Source organism: Bubalus bubalis, chromosome 11 (genome assembly GCF_019923935.1).
Source record: "Bubalus bubalis isolate 160015118507 breed Murrah chromosome 11, NDDB_SH_1, whole genome shotgun sequence".
Lineage (NCBI taxonomy): Eukaryota > Metazoa > Chordata > Mammalia > Artiodactyla > Bovidae > Bubalus > Bubalus bubalis.
This window is the reverse complement of record NC_059167.1, coordinates 51,491,692-51,512,943: the sequence shown is the minus strand read 5'-3', so window position 1 is coordinate 51,512,943 and position 21,252 is coordinate 51,491,692. Positions and strand designations below refer to the sequence as shown.

At 44.6% G+C, this 21,252-nt stretch overlaps 1 protein-coding gene, 1 long non-coding RNA gene and 1 pseudogene across 2 annotated transcripts in view; 1 reads left to right on the top strand and 2 right to left on the bottom strand.

Moving 5' to 3' along the window:
* Positions 1–11,970, top strand: part of LOC123328063 — a 41,898-nt gene extending 29,928 nt beyond the window's left edge. The window contains exon 3 of the long non-coding RNA XR_006542799.2: positions 10,846–11,970. This is a non-coding gene — a long non-coding RNA (uncharacterized LOC123328063). The remainder of the gene's footprint in view (positions 1–10,845) is intronic.
* LIPC (lipase C, hepatic type) overlaps positions 1–21,252 on the bottom strand; it is a 164,743-nt gene that overhangs the window by 59,476 nt on the left and 84,015 nt on the right. The window lies entirely within an intron of this gene.
* Positions 3,767–3,885, bottom strand: LOC112577843 (annotated as a pseudogene).

Genomic DNA, 21,252 nt, shown 5'->3' with positions numbered 1-21,252 from the left:
AGCTGTCAGGTAATAACTTGTGCTAAATATTTTAGGGCATCCCTGGTGGCTCAGATGGTAAAGAATCTTCCTGTCAATGCAGGAGACATGGATTCAGTCTCTGGGTTGGGAAGATCCCCTGGAAAAGGAAACGGCAACCCACTCCAGTATTCTTGCCTGGGAAATCCCACGGACAGAAGAGTCTGGCAGGCTATAGTCCATCGGGTCACAAAAGAATCAGACGTGATTTAGTGACAACAGCAAAATATCCTAAGCCATTAAATTTGTAGCAATTTGTTGCAAACACAAAAGGAAAGTAACACACAGTCCTTTCTTCCCCCTTAACTACTCATCTTTATAAGGAGAGACATTTAACTTTTCTGGGTCTCTATTTTACTTTCAGCCAAATTGTGTTAAAACTTTCTCTTCTATGTGAGGTTAAGGGCAAAATGAAACAGCACTTCAGACTAGTTGAAATAATAAAAATACTACTTATAACACCAACATTTCTACAACTAGGATACTTGTAATGTTGTATAAATGCTTTATAGACATTATTTCATTCAAACCTCCAAACAGCCTTACGAAACAGAGATCATTATCCTTTTAAAGATGGGAAACCGAGGCTCAGAAAGGTCAAGAAAGCAGCTCCGGGCCACAGCACTAGAAAGCAGAAGCACAGGCCTTCTGTCTCAGGTCTGTTTGACAGCAAACGGGTGCTCTTGCGCATTTGGTTATCCTGGCAATTAAAAATGTTATGTAAATGCGGACCATTACAATGATGATTATTACTATACCACTCTGTTATTATTCTGTCCACATGCCTCGTTCCTGTAACAACAGCTGATTGCTCCACTCATCATACCCCAGCCTGTCGCCAACTTGTCACAGATGTGATTGAAATGCTACTAATTTAGCATTAGGACTTTCCGGCTGGGCGGAGCTGGCAGAGGCAGAGGAGATGTTTGTTTATCTGAGAGCAAATGGCTTTGAGGTTTGGAAATGGAAATACCCCTCTTTCCACACCCTAGAGAAAGGCGGTTGCATGTGGTGAGGCTGGTGCTTGGCCATTTGTGAGTGGAGACAGGACACAGGTACTGGCTGCCTCCAGCATCCTCAGACTTCTTGGTTGCACAGGCGTGAACTCAAGCGGTTTCTTTGAGGGGGCTGTGGGATTTGAGCCCTCATTCCCTTTTGTAATAAAACGAGCCACAGGCTAATTGCAGTCTGTTTTCCAGTCCTCCTGCCCCTTCTTTCATGTACCTATTTCCTCTTCCCTTTTCCTCCTCTTACCTTCGACTTCCTCCCATTGTTCTCAGGTCTGTCTGTTTTTTAAGGGGTTGGCTTGGCTAATGGGAATTAGGGCCAAAGGGGCCAGCTTTGCTTGAGCTGTGCTTCCCAGAATAAAGAACGGTTTGCTTTGAAGGCTGTTGAGAATATTTGGATTAATCACATTCGTTCTAGTATTTTCCCTTTCGATTCTGATCATCAAAGAGCTCTGAAAGGTTTGAGCTGGTGCAGAGTTTGTTCTAGTTTGTCCTTGGGAATAAATGTCTGGAACAGGGTTGATCTAAAAATGTTTTCTGAGGGAAGCCTCCTTAATGGGGCAGGTGGAAAATTCACATCAAGGGAGTATCATCTTTCAAAATGGCTCCTTGTCAGAAAGGGATGTGAAATTGCAGAGAAACCTGAATCTGCCAAGCTTCCAGTAGATGTACTCCTTGATTCCCGGTGGTGCTGGGTGGAATCTGGGGCTCTGGACTGTGAAAACTGGACTTCTTCAGGGGCAGGAGGCCAAGAAATGTGGAGTGTCCTTTGGGATGAAATGGTCATCAGTTTGGACAAGATGAGTTTTTTGTTTCCGTGTGCTTCTCTGTGTCACCTTTGCTAAGTACGTTTCTCTGGTGACCTTTTTTGGGTTAGTGTATTTTGTTTTGCCTAGTTTAACAGAGGTGGAAGAACTTTGGCCCTGAGGCCTGGAGAATGTTTGCTGAGTGAGCCCCATTGTGGTGGTGGTGGTGGTCTAGTCACTCAGTCGTGTCTGACTCTTTGCAACCCCACCGGCTGCAGCACGCCAGGCTTCCCTGTCCTTCACCATCTCCCAGAGTTTTCTCAAACTCAGGTCCATTGAGTCGGTGATGCCATCCAAACATCACATCCTCTGTCATCCTCTTCTCCTGCCTTCAGTCTTTTCCAGCATCAGAGTCTTTTCCAATGAGTCAACTCTTTGCATGAGGTGGCCAAAGTATTGGAGTTTCAGCTTCAGCATCAGTCCTTCCAATGAACATACAGGACTGATATCCTTTTGGATAGACTGGTTGGATCTCCTTGCAGTCCAAGGGACTCTCAAGAGTCTTCTCCTAGAAAATCTCAGCTGGAAACATGGTAGAATTACATATGAATGTGGATGGCTATTTAATTCATCTTTTGTATCTTTTTCTGTAGTGCAGAGGAAAAAACCCAGGATGGGGAGTCAGGAGTCTTGGATTCTAGTTTTGATTCTTCCAGGCATTAGTTGAGTGACTCTGGGGAGTCTCTTAACTGAGCTCCAATGGTCTCATCTCTAAAAGACGCATAATAATGACGCCTTCCAGGCACGGTTATTGAGATGCTGCAGTGAGACGTTGTGTGCCAGCACTTTGTGTGCTAGAGTGTATCCACTAGGTGACAGCCAGAAGGAAGCACTGTCATCCTCATTGACTTCGTCGGCAACATCATTGGCAGTGTGAGTTTCAGGACAGCTGCCTATGGGCCCTCGGACCAGCCTGGTGCAGGTCATCAGAAACTAGATTAAAGGGCATGCATGAGGAAACCCATTTGTCCAACAGGTGCTCTTGGCATAGTCATTTCTGAAGACATTGAGGCTTCTAGTGAGGGAGACATAGTCCCAGGCCTGGCCACAAGACAAGTGGCCTTGTGGCCTTCACCAAATCTAAGCCACCTCCTCAGAACCTCAACTCCCTCATCCATGAAGTGAGTGAGAGTGACAAAGTGTACAGGAGCCTCGATTCAGTAGGATGTGTCTAGATGTCCTGCTGAGACTGGATCAAGTATGAAGACAGTAGAACAGTGAGAAAGCTATTATTTCTTGAGTGCCCACAATGTACCAGGCATTTTATTAGTATCATCTCCCTTCATTCATGATCCATTCACTCACACACACATACACACATACATCCTTTTTCTTCCTCCCTCTCTCCTTCCCTCCTTTCCTCCTTCCTTTCTTAATTAATTATGTGCTAGGTTAGATACCAGGAATAAACCAGTAAATAAGATGGACACAGTGCTCACGGCCTTACAATAGTTGTTTAGTTGCGAAGCTGTGTTTGACTCTTTTGTAGCCTGCCATGCTCCTCTGTCCGTGGGATTTCCCAGACAAGAATATTGGAGTGTGTTTCCATTTCCTTCCCAATCCAGAGATTGAACCCACATCTCCTGCACTGGCAGGTGGATCTCTTACTTCTGAGCCACCAGGGAATCCCATTACAATAGTACTTTATATTGAATAATAACTTTGTAAAGTCTTTAGCACATTGCCTGGCATATGGAGGGTTCAGTTTTCTATTATTTGTATAGTTGTGGTTTAGTGGCTAAGTCATGTCCCACTCTTGCTATCCCATGGACTGTAGCCTGCCAGGCTCCTCTGTCCATGGAATTCTCCAGGTAAGAATACTGGAGTGGGTTGCCATTTCCTTCTCCAGAGGATCTTCCCGACCCAGAAATCGGATTTGGGTCTCCTGCATTGCAGGCAGATTCTTTACCAACTGAGCTATGAGGGAAGCCCAAAAGCCTGCAGCACCTGGTATTCCCAGGCGGTCTCCCATCCAAGTACTAACCATGCCCAACCCTGCTTAGCTTCCGAGATCAGCCAAGATCAGGCGTGTGCAGGGTGGTATACTTGTAGATTAAATAAGCTAGTAGGAGTTTTTGTACAAGTTGGGACAGTGAGATCCAGGAGAATGTATGGGGCATATATCATTCTCTGTGAGAATGCAGCTTGGAAAAAAATGATTTTTCTTAAGAAAGCTGTTCTCTCCCTTATGGAAAAGGCTGCCTGGGTCGCAGGTAAGGTGGGGGTGGGGGACATCCATGGTTCAGGTAGAGGCTCTGGCTCTGCTCCCCACATTATCTCTCACAGCTTGGGTTGGTACTCACACTCTATGGGCACTTGTTTGTTCTGCTTTGCTTGTGGGTTACTTGGCTGGGACGAAAACTAGAGATGCCAGCAAGGCCTCTGGTTAGGAAGCTGCAGAATGTTGTAAGCCAACGAGAGAGTGCCTGTCCTCTGTATGGCAGGTCTGTGCTGTCTGATGAGTGGGGTTGGGTTGGAAGAAAGAGATGGTGAAGCGCCCATTCAATAAGGGCTACTGAGAGCCAGGCGCTTGGGAAGATAATTCCATTCGGTCCCCGAGAGCCTTGCACAGGCAGCATCAGCACCTAACTCGAGCAGGTGGAGGAGTGGAAGCTCAGAGACTTGTGTGATGTCCCAGTGACCAGTCTGTGGGAGAAGAGGCCTGTTTGATTCCAGCAGAAGCCTGAGGAGCCAGCTTTCAAGGTGTGGTGCCCCTTGGTCTGAGGGGATGCTATTCCTTGGAATATAGCAGAGTCAGTCTGTTTGGGGATGATGACTGAATTGGTGAATTAGCTGGAAATTAGTTCCTTATTCTTCCCTACACTTTTTTGGGCATTGCCCTGTTAGTTAGCACCAACCACAGAGGCTGGGTCCCTTTATATAAGACATGGCAGTAAGAAGAGTACTTGGGGTGGATGGCCCAGTGCAAGCTGTGCATCGGTGAAAACAGTGAACATATAGCTCTGGGCTAATGCCTGGGGAAGAAAAGCCAGTGCACAAACGGAAAAGAGGGTGGAACAGCCAGAATCCTTTAAGGCAGCCGTCCCAGCCTTTTTGGCACCAGGGGCAGGTTTCATGGGAGACCGTTTTTTAATGGATGAAGTGGTGGGGAGGATGGTTCAGATGATAACACGAGCTCTAGGGAGTGGCAGATGAACCTTTGTTGTTTGCCCACTGCTCGTCTCCTACTGTGCAGCCTGATTCCTAACAGGCTGAGGACTGGTACCGGTCCATGGCCTAGGGGTTGGGGTCCCCTGTTTTATGGCGAAATATGATTGAGACTGACACAGCAGGACACAGTCCTTCCTTCCCTCCCTCCCTCTTCCTCTTCCCATAAAGACACATGGCATGCCTACACTGTGCTTGGCACTGGTGGGGCAGCAGAGATGATCTGTCCTGTCGTGGCCATGGTCCTGTCCTCTGGGGCTGATGGTCAGTGGAGAAGGCAGAGAAGGCAGCGGGCCAGCAGCATGAGAAGTGCTCAGTGGAGGGCGCGCAGCGAGGTCTGCGTCCAGGTTCAGCACAGGCAGAGAATGGGGTGGGGGTGGGGTGGGTATAGGTGGAAGAGAGGAAAAGGTGGAAACACATATAGAGGCCTGAAAGTAAGAGAAAAATTTGGAGTCAGTGATGGAGAAGAAAATGACCTTCTGTGGCCTCTTCCAGCCTCGATGGGTTTGAGGTGTTGGACTGAAGAGGAGTGTTTTGGGGATATGTGACTGTGGTAACTGGTGCTGTGATGGGCTAGAGAAAGGGGGGGAGAAGGAATTTGGAGAAATAACAGCTAAGAGGTTCTTAACCATTTTGTTCTGTGAATCCCTTTGGCAGCCTGAAGAAGCCTAGGAACTGATTTCAAATGTAGGACATAAAGTACCATGATACACATAGAGTTCCTTTATCTAAGTGGTCATGGCAATGCACCGTCCAGATGCTCTTCTGGGAAGGACATGCTGCCCTGGATGCTGGCAGTGTGGTCAGCAAGTGGCCTTCAGCTATGGGTCCTTCAGGGTCTGCTTTAGTTGCAGAGAAGAGCCTCACCCAGGTCATCCACATAGCCAGTGGTGCAGAGGTGAGAGCAAAAGGCAGGCCTTCTTGGTTAATGGGGGTGATTCTGACATCCCACTTGACACCAGAGCTGACTGTGCTGTTGACCAAAGCTTCTGGGTCTCTACTGAGGCTCGACTGCTCCCCTACCTGCTTCTGCTTCTTTCTCTTCCCTTAGTAAGCATGGATCCCAAAGGCCCTCCCTAATAAACCTCTGAACACTGAATTCTGTCTCTTTATCTGCTTCCTGGGGAATACAAATTGCATCATGCATTAAATAAGATCCAGCAGCCAATCTAATAACAACTGTAATTTTGAAGTTGTTGGGAGCATAAATTATATTTGGAAGTATTTGCAACAACCATAATGTGATCTGTTTTGCTTGGTTGCCTATGTTGATAATCAAAAGAAATGTTAAATTCTCATTAAAGGTTAGTGAAAAGATCATTTTTCCCACTCAATTTCATGAACTTTCCTGAATTCTATCCACAGGTCCTCAGAGAGTTTATGGACTCTAAGTTAAAGAATTCCTTATTTAGGGCTTCTCTGGTGGTTCAGTAGTTAAGAATCTGCCTGCTAATGCAGGAATCATGGGTTCAATCCCTGGTTGGGGAAGATCCCACGTGCTTAGAGAAACTAAGCCCAAGTGCCACAACTACTGAGCCTGTGCTCTAGAACTCTCAAGCCGTAACTACTGAGCCTCTGTGCCCTGGAGCCTGGGCTCTGCAATCAGAGAAGCCACCACGATGAGAAGCCCATGCACTGCAGATAGAGAGTGGCCCCCACTCCCTGCAACTAGACAAATCCTGCATGCAGCAATGAAGACAGTGTCTTTTTTTCCCTTATGGCCAAAACAAACAAACAAACCAAATTCCTTATTTGGTTGGAAAACAAAGAAATGGTTACTATATAGACTGGTCCAAAGGTGCCCACATCCATTTGACTGGTAGGATTTAGCAAATCCAAGCATAGGACTCACAATTAGATATGAATTTCAGATAAGTAGTGAACAGTTTTTAGTATAAGTATGCACCATGCAATATTTGGGACATATTTATACTAAAAATTGTTCATTATCTGAATTTAAATTTATTGGATGTCTCATATTTTGTCTGGCAACCCCACTTTAACATCTATTTTGGCTCCTCGTGAGGTCATGTGACCTACTTAAGGATGTGAAAGAGCCCTGAGTTGGGCTTTCGTCTTTGCTCTGAGAGTCACTTGTCCTGGTCCCAGCTTCAGTTTCCTTGTCTGTCAATGGAACTTAGTACCTGCATCATAGAGAGAGTGTGAAAATGATGGAGGATAATGTGTACAAAACTTACTTCAGAAACTGTAGCGCCTCAGGTGGATGGTGGTTATTATTGCCATCTGGAAAGGATTCTAAACTCTTGAAAAAGGAACAGCTCTTAAAAGAGAATCCTGGAGGATCAGTCTAAATGTCTGAAAGCAAGCAAACCAATAGAGCAGGCCAATTTGCTATGGGAAATTAGTTTATTTATCAGTATTCTGGTGAATTTGAGGTTTATTTGCTTCTAAATTCTTGTAAGTCTCCTGAACTAAGCCATCCACTGGTTTGAAGGAATTTATAGCATTTCTGCAAAGTGTAGGGTTGTGAAGGACACCAAGAGAAGTTGATAGGAGAATCAAGCACTCAAGCTAAAGAGGCAGAGAAGTGAGATTTGCCTTATCTGAACTGGTTTTTCATTTTTTCCCCTTATGGTTATTTGCTATAGAATTTCTTTGTGGGTGTTGATGCCAGTGGGCATTGCCTTTACCAGAATAATTAGACTATTAGACTCCACATATTTATCAGGGTGAAGTACAATAAATACTTACAGAAGTTCCAAATTATTAGTAGTCCACCACCCCTTATCCATGAGGGATGCATTCCAAGACCCCAGAGAATGCCTGAAGCTGGATAGTTCCAAATCCTATATGTACTGTTTTTTCCTATACTAATGGGCAGACCTAGATAGCATATTCAAAAGCAGAGACATTACTTTGCCAACAAAGGTTCATCTAGTCAAGGCTATGGTTTTTCCTGTAGTCAGGTATGGATGTGAGAATTGGACTGTGAAGAAGGCTGAGCACCGAAGAATTGATGCTTTTGAACTGTGGTGTTGGAGAAGACTCTTGAGAGTCCCTTGGACTGCAAGGAGATCCAACCAGTCCATTCTAAAGGAAATCAGCCGTGGGATTTCTTTGGAAGGAATGATGCTAAAGCTGAAACTCCAGTACTTTGGCCACCTCATGCAAAGAGTTGACTCATTGGAAAAGACTGTGATGCTGGGAGGGGTTGGGGGCAGGAGGAGAAGGGGACGACAGAGGATGAGATGGCTGGATGGCATCACTGACTCGATGGACGTGAGTCTGAGTGAACTCCGGGAGTTGGTGATGGACAGGGAGGCCTGGCGTGCTGCGATTCATGGGGTTGTAAAGAGTCGGACACGACTGAGTGACTGATCTGATCTGATCTGATCTGAATGGGCAGATAGTATATATAGTATGGATGTGCTCGACAAAGGGACTGTTCATATTGTGGATGCAATGGGGTGGGAGGGTGCAAGGTTTCAACATGCTACTCAAAACAATGTGCACTTTAGAACATATGAACTGTTTCTGGAATTTCCCTTTAATAGTTACAGATGATGATTGACCGAAGTTAACTGAAACTGAGGCAAGTGAAACCACAGATAAGTGCGGACCACTGTGGAATGCTTGCTATGTGTTGGGCTGGTTTGTGGCCTTATGATGTTGTCATGGGCTTCTGAGCGGGCCAGAGCTTTGTGTCCAGTGATAAAATTCTCCCGGAACATACAACCTCTTTCCCACTGCAGGGCCTTTGCACTGCTGGTTCCCTTCGCTTAGAATACTCTGCTGGCTCTCCACACGGCTGGCTTCTCTTGGACTTCAGCTCCTCAGGGAGGCCTTTCCTGCCTGTGTATACAGATTAAGTTGTACTGGTATTCCCTATGGCAGCATCTGGCTTATTGTTTTATAACATTTTCAAGACCTGGAAAAATTTTGTTCTGATTACTTGTTTTTGTTTGCTTTTAATTTTTATTTTCGACTGGACTACAGTTGATTTACCATGTTGTGCCAATCTCTGCTGTACAGCAAAGTGACTCAGGTATATACATATAGATGTTCTTTTTTTATATCCTTTTCCATTATGGTTTCTTATAGGATATTGAGTACAGTTCCCTGTGCTGTACAGTAGGACTTTGTTATTTATCCATCCTATATACAATAGTTTGCATCTACCAGCCCCAAACTCCTGGTCCATCCCTTTCCTGCCTGCCTCCCCCTTTTGGCAACGTCACCTCTGTTCTCCAGGTCTACAGGTCTGTCTCTGTTTTATAGATAATTTCATTTGTGCCATATTTCAGATTCCAAATGTAAGTGCTATTCACATGATATCTGTCATTCTGACTTACTTCACTTAGTATGATAATCTCTAGTTATATCCATGTTGCTGTAAATGGCATTATTTTGTTCTTTTTAATGTCTGAGTAGTATTCTATTGTGTATGTGCCACATCTTCTTTATCCATTCCTCTGTTGATGGACATGCAGGTTGCTTCCATATCTTGGCTTTAGAAACAGTGCTGCAAGGAACATGGGGGTGCATGATTCCTTTCAGATCATGGTTTTCTACAGATACATGCCCAGGAGTGGAATTGCTGGATCATACAGTAGTGCTATTTTTAGTTTTCTAAGGAACTTGCATACTTTTCTCCATATCAGCTATACCAATTTACATTCCTACCAACAGTGTAGGAGGGTTCCTTTTTCTTCACACCCTCTCCAGCATTTATTATTTGTAGACTTTTTGATGATGACCATTCTGACTGGTGTGATATGATATCTCATTGTGGTTTTGATTTGCATTTCTCTAATAATTAGCAATATTAAGCCTCTTTTCATGTGCCTGTTGGCCATCTGTATGTCTTCTTTGGAGAAATATCTATTTAGGTCTTATGACCATTTTAAAAAATTGAGGGTTTTTTTTATGTTAAGCTGCAAGAGCTGTTTGTAAATTTTGGAGATTAATCCCTTGTCAGTCATATTGTTTGCAAATATTTTATCCTGTCCTGTGGGTTGTCTTTTCATTTTGCTTATGACTTCCTTTGCTGTGCAAAAGCTTTTGAGTTTATTGCAGTATTTCATTAGGGCTTCCCTGATAGCTCAGTTGGTAAAGAATCTGCCTGCAATGCAGGAGACCCCAGTTTGATTCCTGGGTTGGGAAGATCCGCTGGAGAAGGGACAGGCTACCCACTCCAGTATTCCTGGTCTTCCCTTGTGGCTCAGCTGGTAAAGAATCTGCCTACAATGCGGACACTTGGGTTCCTTGAATATAACATGCCATGGATAGTATGATTGTTTTATATACCACTAAAAAGGGATAAAGGAAAGCTACAAATTAAACTGTGACATGAATGGTTTAATCATAGTCCTGCCTGGGCCATGCATGACTTGTTCACAGCAGGCTGTTATTGCTTTGAGAGTTCTTTCATCTATTTTGAGGATTTGGCAGTTTCTCCTACTGTCCGTTGCTTTGCTTAGAGTGTGGACAATCCCCATGTATCAGTACAGCATGACTTCATGTATTGTCATTATCTTTCCATAAAACATCTGTTTGTTACCTTGTAAGAAATTAGGGGGTGGCAGTCATTTCTCCCATAATAAATATAAAATTTATGCCTTACCACCATCTTGATGCATTTTTGCCTGAAAAATCAAAGCTTAGTCATTTTGAAAACATTTTAACCAGCAATTAAGCTTGGCCCAGGCAGTCTCAACAGTGCACTTAACTCAACTGAAGTGATGATAATATGGGTACATCTGATCAATCTCACAACCATGGCCTAGCCCATGGCATTTATAAGATAGATTCCAATTTCACAAGTATTTTAAACATGCAAGAAAGGTGTGCCTTCTTATTGATGAGGTATCTCTTTCCTCTTCCAGGGAACTGAGTTCTTGTCGGTGTGTCTACCATCCAGTGCCCAGCAGCTAGCACAATGTTGGCATACAGAAGGAATCCAATAAATATGTGTCAAATGAATGGAGGAAGTAATAGGATTCTGTACTTGAACATTTTGGTTAACTGTGAAACTAATTGAAGTCTTACGGAAATAAAATAGTATATAAATAGCATTGCTATTTTAAAAAGCTCTTGTATTCTGAATTCATTTAATTACTGATGTCAATTATGAGAAGTGAAATTTTAACTCATGGATGTAAGGGTAGACTCCCATTGATAGAATTTAATTCAATTCAATTATCGTATTATGATGTACTTTTGCTTAACACTGTTCAGTTTTCAAACACAGACATGCTAACACTGGGAATAGTGACAGAAGTAATTCTTGATCACTGAGAAGTGTAAGTTGGAGAGGAGAGAAGACAGAGTTGCATTCCTGTAAATGATGTAGCAGAGCACTCAGAATGCGTGGAGGGGGCCTGGCTTGTTGAGGACTGGCAAGCCATAGTTTGGCTGTTATGCTTTAGAAAGTTGTAAAAAAAGAACCAAGGCTGTGCCAGTGGTGGTGGGAAATGAATCTTGAAGGATAATGCAGATTTACCTGACACTTGTAGGCTAGCATGTAATCCTTACAGAAACCTTTGGATTAGCTGATATTGCTTCATTTGCAAATGGGGAAACTGAAACTCCAGGAGCTGAACCTGCCCATAACTAGTGGGCAGCTTCTCTAGGATTCTAATCTAAGTCTTCTTGATTCCGCAGTCTCTGCTTTCCCAACTACTCTGTGCCAACTCAGAAAGCCTGGGATTTGTGGAATGTCTAATAAGAGTTAATGAACTTTCAGGAATATTTGGGCCAGCATTGGAATTAGAATAGAGAATGTGGCCCATCCTATGGAGACAAGTCAGGGCATTGAATTTGATGAATTCTATTTCATCTGAAGCATTGGAAGTAGACTGGTGTATCTCACAGATGACACTGGGGAGAAATTGTGGGTTTGGATATAGTAACAAAGAAAACAGTGGCTGACTTTATTTTTGGGGGCTCCAAAATCACTGCAGATGGTGATTGCAGCCATGAAATTAAAAGATGCTTACTCCTTGGAAGGAAAGTTATGACCAACCTAGACAGCATATTAAAAAGCAGAGACATTACTTTGTCAACAAAGGTCCATCTAGTCAAGGCTATGGGTTTTCTAGTAGTCATGTATGGATGTGAGAGTTGGAATATAAAGAAGGTTGAGCACCAAAGAATTGATGCTTTTGAACTGTGGTGTTGGAGAAGACTCTTGAGAGTCCCTTGGACTGCAAGGAGATGCAACCGGTCCATCCTAAAGGAGATCAGTCCTGGGTGTTCATTGGAAGGACTGATGTTGAAGCTGAAACTCCAATCCTTTGGCCACCTGATGCGAAGAGCTGACTCATTTGAAAAGACCCTGATGCTGGGAAAGATTGAAAGCAGAAGGAGAAGATAGAGAATGAGATGGTTGGATGGCATCACTGACTCAGTGGACATGAGTTTGGGTAAACTTCGGGAGTTGGTGATGGACAGGGAGGCCTGGCATGTTGCAGTTCATGGGGTTGCAAAGAGTCGGACATGACTGAGCGACTGAAATGAACTGAACTGAACAAAGAAAAGATTCCAGTAACGTGTCCCTCACCTTCCCCCACACATATGCCTTATTGTACTTCAGGTGGCTTGTTTTGTCCTCTAGTCCTTGTTGCATTAGCCTAGAAGACTTACTGTACCAGGTGCACTCTGATATAGGACTGGAGACAAATGCCCCGGACTGTTGTGCATGAAGGAGCACTGGCTACAACTTGCACCAAGAGAGAGGAAAGAAAGAAGCAAAGAATTATGGCAAGAGAAAGTAGCAAGAGCAGAGGGTAAAAATCCCATGTTTTTTTCACCAAGGTCAGGACATGTTGATTGGTTCTTCACACATGGGATTAGACAGGGTGCAAGAAAGAATGGAGAGAAAAAGGCGTCCCAGGAGCTGGGCTAATGAGAACTTCATCAGAAACAGCTTCAGCCTGAAGAACCCCTCTCAGTCCTCAGTTTTGTATTTGGGGATGAAAACAGTTTTGGTCCAGAACAAAGGTGATATGCTCAAACTTTCCCATGTCAATGAATTCGCTAATAAAGAGAGTGCCTTTATGACAGGCACAGAGCTAGGAAAAGCATTTTCTATTTCACCAAAGTATGAGGGTTCAGGATCACCGCACCCCCATAGTGACCACAGCACAATAGGGAAGCTCTCTGAGGCCTGTGTTCAGGTCACTTGCCATTTTGCTCAAGCAGCATATATATATCAGTACTGACTTTTTCTTTCTTAGATAGTTTTTAAAACCTCAATTTTCTTAAGAAAGAAAGGGATCAAAATTTCCCCTAAATCTTTTGAAAGTCAGTGTCTTTATCCATGAAAAAATAGTAAATAATAATTTGTAACCTATGTGATGCAGCAGCCAGCCTTAAAATAGTCCTTTCTGACTAAGGATTGGAACAGTGTGTACTACGATAATTGTTTGGGCTGCTTTTAGTTTCTCTTAATCAAAATTACTAGATGATTGAATTCAAGAACATGTTACTGCTTGATGTACTGATATTATATGTGCTAAGTCTCTCAGTCATGTCTGACTCTTTGTGACCCCATGGACTGTAGCCCACCAGGCTCCTCTGTCCATGGGATTCTCCAGGCAAGAATACTGGAGTGGGTTGCCATACCCTCCTCCAGGGGATTTTCCTAACCCAGGGATCGAACCCAGGTCTCCCTCATAGCAGGTGGATTCTTTACTGTCTGAGCCACCAGGGAAACCCAAGAATACTGAGCAGGTGGATTCTTTACTATCTGAGCCACCAGGGAAACCCAAGAATACTAGAGTGGTTAGCCTATCCCTTCTCCAGGGGAACTTCCCAACTCAGAAATCGAACCAGGATCTCCTGCATTGCAGGTGGTTTCTTTACCAGCTGAGCTACCTGGGAAGCCAAGGTAAAGACTCTGTCAGGCAAAAGGAAAAAAAAAAAAAAAAAAAGGAAAGGAACTGGGCTGGACTAATTACTTTGGGGATGATTGGCTTAATTTTTGGAAATAGCTGGTAGAGTCTGGATTTTAAAATTACTAGTAAGTTGCTCTTTCTGCCTTCTAGAATTCCAGAGGCTGAAATTTGTACTAGGGTCTACTCTCTGTTTTAAGGACGACCACTTTAGTGAACTCTTTTGTTTATCCAAGTAAGGTAAGTACTCATACTTTTTGAGGGGAGCAAGGCACCCCTCAAGGCAGATGTGCCACATGACCTGTAGGAAGGTGAAAGATTACATTCCAAGAAAAAGACGCTCTCATATTTGTATGTTTTTAAAAATAATTTTATCTATTTATGTATTTTTCGCTGTGTTGTACGGTCACATTGCTGTACGGGCTTTTCTCTCGTTAGGGCGACCTGGGGCAACTCTCGTTGCAGTGTGTGGGTCTCTCATTGTCGTGGTTTCTCTTGTTGCGGAGCATGGGCTCTAGGGTGCATGAGCTTTAGGAGTTGGCAATTTCGCAGTTCTAGAGCACAGGCTCAATCATTTTGTCCCACAGGCTTAGTTGCTCTGTGGTATGTGGGATCTTCCTGGACCAGGGATTAAACTTGTGTCTCCTGCATTGGTGGGTGGATTCTTTACCACTGAGTCACCAGGGAAGCTCCCCATTTGTATGTTTACTAATGAGCTAAGTCAAATCACACGCCCCATGCCCGAGGCCAGGGGTGGTGGCCGGGAGGACCAACCCCACGTCCAAGGAGCCGTGGCTGTGCGGGCGCAGGAGGGCCTAGAGGAGCTATCCCACGCTGAAGATCAGGAAGGGCGGTGGTGAGGAGATATCCCTCGTCCAAGGTAAGGAGCAATGGCTGCGCTTTGCTGAAGCAGCCATGAAGAGATACCCCACGCCCAAGGTAAGAGAAACCCAAGTAAGATGGTAGGTGTTGCAAGAGGGCATCAGAGGGCAAACACACTGAAACCATACTCACAGAAAACTAGTCAATCTAATCACACTAGGACCACAGCCTTGTGTAACTCAATGAAACTAAGCCATGCCCGTGGGGCAACCCAAGATGGGCAGGTCATGGTGGAGACATTTGACAGAATGTGATCCACTGGACAAGGGAATGGCAAACCACTTCAGTATTCTTGCGTTGAGAACCCCATGAACAGTATGAAAAGGCAAAATAATAGGATACTGAAAGAGAAACAAACTCCCCAGGTCAGTAGGTGCCCAATATGCTATGGAGATCAGTGGAGAAATAACTCCAGAAAGAATGAAGGGATGGAGCCAAAGCAAAAACAATACCCAGCTGTGGATGTGACTGGTGATAGAAGCAAGGTCCGATGCTGTAAAGAGCAATATTGCATAGGAACCTGGAATGTCAGGTCCATGAATCAAGGCAAATTGGAAGTGGTCAAACAAGAGATGGCAAGAATGAATGTCGACATTCTAGGAATCAGCGAACTGAAATGGACTGGAATGGGTGAATTTAACTCAGATGACCATTATATCTACTACTGTGGGCAGGAATTCCTCAGAAGAAATGGAGTGGCAGTACTTGGAGGCAATCTCAAAAACAACAGAATGATTTCTGTTCGTTTCCAAGGCAAACCATTCAATATCACAGTAATCCAAGTCTATGCCCCAACCAGTAATGCTGAAGAAGCTGAAGTTGAAGGGTTCTATGAAGACCTACAAGACCTTTTAGAACTAACACCCAAAAAAGATGTCCTTTTCATTATAGGGGACTGGAATGCAAAAGTAGGAAGTCAAGAAACACCTGGGGTAACAGGCAAATTTGGCCTTGGAATATGAATGAAGCAGGGCAAAGACTGATAGAGTTTTGCCAAGAAAATGAACTGGTCATAACAAACACCCTCTTCCAACAACATAAGAGAAGACTCTATACATGGACATCACCAGATGGTCAACACCGAAATCAGATTGATTATATTCTTTGCAGCCAAAGATGGAGAAGCTCTATACAGTCAGCAAAAACAAGACCAGGAGCTGTCTGTGGCTCAGACCATGAACTCCTTATTGCCAAATTCAGACTTAAATTGAAGAAAGTAGGGAAAACCACTACACCATTCAGGTATGACCTAAATCAAATCCCTTATGATTACACAGTGGAAGTGAGAAATAGATTTAAGGGCCTAGATCTGATAGATAGAGTGCCTGATGAACTATGGAATGAGGTTCATGACATTGTACAGGAGACAGGGATCAAGACCATTCCCATAGAAAAGAAATGCAAAAAAGCAAAATGGCTGTCTGGGGAGGCCTTACAAATAGCTGTGAAAAGAAGAGAAGCAAAAAGCAAAGGAGAAAAGGAAAGATATAAACATCTGAATGCAGAGTTCCAAAAAATAGCAAGAAGAGATAAGAAAGCCTTCTTCAGCGATCAATGCAAAGAAACAGAGGAAAACAACAGAATGGGAAAGACTAGGGATCTCTTCAAGAAAATCAGAGATACCAAAGGAACATTTCATGCAAAGATGAGCTCGATAAAGAACAGAAATGGTATGGACCTAAGAGAAGCAGAAGATATTAAGAAGAGATGGCAAGAATACACAGAAGAACTGTACAAAAAAGATCTTCACGACCCAGATAATCATGATGGTGTGATCACTGACCTAGAGCCAGACATCCTGGAATGTGAAGTCAAGTGGGCCTTAGAAAGCATCACTACAAACAAAGCTAGTGGAGGTGATGGAATTCCAGTTGAGCTATTCCAATTCCTGAAAGATGATGCTGTGCAAATGCTGCACTCAATATGCCAGCAAATTTGGAAAACTCAGCAGTGGCCACAGGACTGGAAAAGGTCAGTTTTCATTCCAACCCCAAAGAAAGGCAATGCCAAAGACTGCTCAAACTACCTCACAATTGCACTCATCTCACATGCTAGTAAAGTAATGCTCAAAATTCTTCAAGCCAGGCTTCAGCAATATGTGAACCGTGAACTTCCTGATGTTCAAGCTGGTTTTAGAAAAGGCAGAGGAACCAGAGATCAAATTGCCAACATCCGCTGGATCATGGAAAAAGCAAGAGAGTTCCAGAAAAACATCTATTTCTGCTTTATTGACTATGCCAAAGCCTTTGATTGTGTGGATCACAATCAACTGTGGAAAATTCTGAAAGAGATGGGAATACCAGAACACCTGATCTGCCTCTTGAGAAACCTACATGCAGGTCAGGAAGCAACAGTTAGAACTGGACATGGAACAACAGACTGGTTCCAAATAGGAAAAGGAGTTCGTCAAGGCTGTATATTATCACCCTGTTTATTTAACTTATATGCAGAGTACATCATGAGAAACGCTGGACTGGAAGAAACACAAGCTGGAATCAAGATTGCTGGGAGAAATATCAATAACCTCAGATATGCAGATGACACCACCCTTATGGCAGAAAGTGAAGAGGAACTAAAAAGCCTCTTGATGAAAGTGAAAGTGGAGAGTGAAAAAGTTGGCTTAAAGCTCAACATTCAGAAAATGAAGATCATGGCATCTGGTCCCACCACTTCATGGGAAATAGATGGGGAAACAGTGGAAACAGTGGAAACAGTGTCAGACTTTATTTTTCTGGGCTCCAAAATCACTGCAGATGTTGACTGCAGCCATGAAATTAAAAGATGCTTACTCCTTGGAAGGAAAGTTATGACCAACCTAGATAGCATATTCAAAAGCAGAGACATTACTTTGCCAACAAAGGTTCGTCTAGTCAAGGCTATGGTTTTTCCTGTGATCATGTATGGATGTGAGAATTGGACTGTGAAGAAGGCTGAGCGCTGAAGAATTGTTGCTTTTGAACTGTGGTGTTGGAGAAGACTCTTGTGAGTCCCTTGGACTGCAAGGAGATCCAACCAGACCATTCTGAAGGAGATCAGCCCTGGGATTTCTTTGGAAGGAATGATACTAAAGCTGAAACTCCAGTACTTTGGCCACCTCATGCGAAGAGTTGACTCATTGGAAAAGACTCTGATGCTGGGAGGGATTGGGGGCAGGAGGAGAAGGGGACGACAGAGGATGAGATGGCTGGATGGCATCACTGACTCGATGGACGTGAGTCTGAGTGAACTCCGGGAGTTGGTGATGGACAGGGAGGCCTGGCGTACTGCGGTTCATGGGGTCGCAAAGAGTCAGACACGACTGAGCGACTGATCTGATCTGAAGTCAAATCACTTTGGCTTATATTGGTTTCCTTTTTGTTAAAAAGAGAGGAAAAAAGAAAATATGTTTTTTCTCTTTTGTTTAGACATCTGAGTGGATAAGAGAAACAAAGAGAGAATTTCAGGTGGCGAATTTCAGATGGCCTAGCCATTGTAAAAACAGTTTTCATTTTTGAACCAGTAAGTACACATAAATATGCTGATGTGTAGCTGGTTGCCCCTGTGCACCTGTAGTGTCTTCCCTGGGCAGGGTGGAGGCTGGGGGAAGCCAGCAGGGCTTAGGAATCAGGGAACAGAGCCAGATTTGAGCAGAGCACAATTGCAGCCTGTGTTTCCAGGGAGAACACTAGCGCTTTATCGGAGGTGCCCCTTGGCAGTTGGCATCATCCGGAGAAAGAAAATATTGCTGTCTGCCCACAAGGGTTTCTCAGAAGCTGGGGGTCTGGGTTTGGACTTGTGGGCAGAATTGCCTGGGAATGGAGGGGGACAGGCAGGGGGCCTGGGGCCCCTCTGCGGTACCTTCTCCTCAGCCCCTTCCCTGGGGCTGTCACTCGCACAGCTGGCTGAGCGTCTCTTGTGGAAGCGTGCCCTTTCGGTCCTGGCAGGAGAACAGATACCAGGCTGGGTGTGCCTTCTATTTCTGGCCTTGAGTGTAGCTGTGGTTTTAAAGATCTACATGGGCAGCAAAACAATGCCCTTGTCTCCAGCAATGCCGCAGGCAGTAGAACCATATCCTTCCTGGATGGTCTCTCCTCTCCTGGGCTAAAGAGAGCCCAGTTGTAAGGCACAGGTGCTGGGGGGAGGAGCCCATCACAGGTGTTTTTGTGAGACTGGAGCAGAGCAGACAGGTGGTGCAGAGTGGGCCAAGCACAGCCTAGGCAGGGCACACCCCACAAGGGCAGGGGTGGCAGAGGCTGCTGCCCTCCCCTCTGAGGGAGCCCTCCAGGTTGGCTGGGTAAAGAGGACACTCCAAGCACTTAGATTCCTCTACCAGAGGCACGAGAGGGCCAGGCATCTCCTGCAAGCAGGGAGTTCAGGAGGCCATGTGTGCTGGCTCCGCAGACCTGAGGATGCATCTGAAGTCCCAGAAATGCAAGTGGATAGTCAATGGTGGAGGTGATTCATTTTGTCCTTGGAATGTATGTTTGAGTGCAAACTGGCTTTAGAAATGGACATTGGAATAGCAACTTGAACTTGTTCCAAGGAGAACCTAAGAGAAAAGGGACTTGAAACCATATCCCCTGAAGACCGGTTGAAGGGATATTTAGCCAAAGAAGAAGGCTAGGGTAGGGCAGGGTGGAACAGGAAGGAAACAGATCATGTTACAATAAAGGGAGGCACATTCTCACAGCAATTGATTAGATCATTGGAACAGCATATCTTTATACTCATGAAATGTTCTACCTCATATGGTTCACTACCCACTGGCCTGACTGTCCAACAAGAATAACTGTTGAGCACTTTCTGTGTGCTGAGCCTTGTTCTAAATGCTTTTTTGCGTATTAGATCATTTAATCCTCATAATGGACTTCTCAAATGGCTCAATAGTAAAGAATTCACCTGCCAATTCAGAAGACATGGATTTGATCCCTGGTGTGGGAAGTTCCCATGGAGAAGGTAATGGCTACCCACTCCAGTATTCTTCCCTGAGAAATCCCATGGACAGAGGAGCCTGGCAGGCTATAGTCCATGGGGTCACAAAGAGTTGAACATGACTTTGCAACCAAACAACAACAATCCTCACAACAACCCAATAACGTATGTTCACCTTTAAAGATGAGGACACTGAGGCTCAGGGATCATTTATAACTTGCCTGGGACCACATGGGCTAGTGAGTGGTGGGGCTGGGGCCATATGTAGCAGAGCCTCCAGTCATTACGTGGGCCTGAGTCTGCTCCCACCACCCCTACCCCTGGCCTGGCTCCCAGGTAGCTTTCCAGTAGCATCCCTACCCCTTTGGTTCCTGCCTGTTCATGGATGGTTGGCCTCTTCCAGTGCTGTCGCATCAAGTTTCCAATGCCCCCCCAAATTGGAGACCCCTTCCCCGATGGCTCAGTTGGTAAAGAATCTGCCTGCAATGAGGGAGACATTGGGTTCGATCCCTGGATAGGGAAGATCCCCTGGAGAAGGGAATGGTAACCCACTCCAGTATTCTGGCCTGGAGAATCCCATGGACTAGTCCATGGGGTCGCAAAGAGTCAGACATGACTGAGTGACTTTCACTTTCACTTTATGATGCCCAGTGTTGGGGAAATTTTCATCCTCTTTGCCTCAGTGGTTACTCCAATTTCTTTGTGACCCAGGTTTTGTAGCCTGATGTGAATGAAAATATTTGACCACATGAGTTTTATTCTTTCTAGGGCTGTGGTTCTTGATGTCCCCAAAGCCACTTAAGAACCAGGAGATTGTTTTTTTTTTTTTTTTTTTTTTCCCATCAGAAGCACAACAGTCCTTATAAAGCAGAGCACAGCTTGCCCCGCTCTCCTAGGGTGGAGATAATTGGGCGTTTGGGCTTCTGCGCACCGGGTGGTACTTAACGATCTGTTGCCCTTGGAGCGCTGCTCTCTGGTGAAAAGAACACTGGTGTTTGATGGGGGCAAGTTATTTGCATCTCGTTTCTGACAACAATGGTAGAAATGTTATTTCTTTTGACACATTTGAGATTGCAGGGAGAAGGAAAAAAGAGAAAGAGAGATCCAAATTTGTCCTTAACGATCAAAAATCTAGAAAAAAGAGTTGTTGAAAGTGCCAAGGAGACCAGGCTGGCCTGGAGACTCAGGCTGAGCGACAGGACAGTGCAGTCCTCAGACCACACTCGGCTCTTCCTGAGCCTGTTGAATCCCACCCTGACTACCTCAGAGTCCTTTCTACATGTGTGTGTGGTGATGTTGACCTCCAGAGACAGATTTGTCTAAAACAGGAATTTCTTTGTAGCTTTGGCTTGAAGCATTGCCTGCTTGAAACTCAGAACCCATCTCTTTTCTGAAAGGTCTAAAGGTGGCCACAAGGTAAAAAAGAACATTGTAGAATGGACAGCTGCCCTCACTTCTGCTGCAGGGTTCCTGCAGCATAATGGCACATTTATGCTCCTCTGCTTGGAAAACTCAGTGCGCTGGGTGGGGCAGGAATTACCCAGCTATAGTGGGCACGTTTATGTTGCAGGCCTGGGGTTTCACTGGAGCCAGGATAGAGCTCGT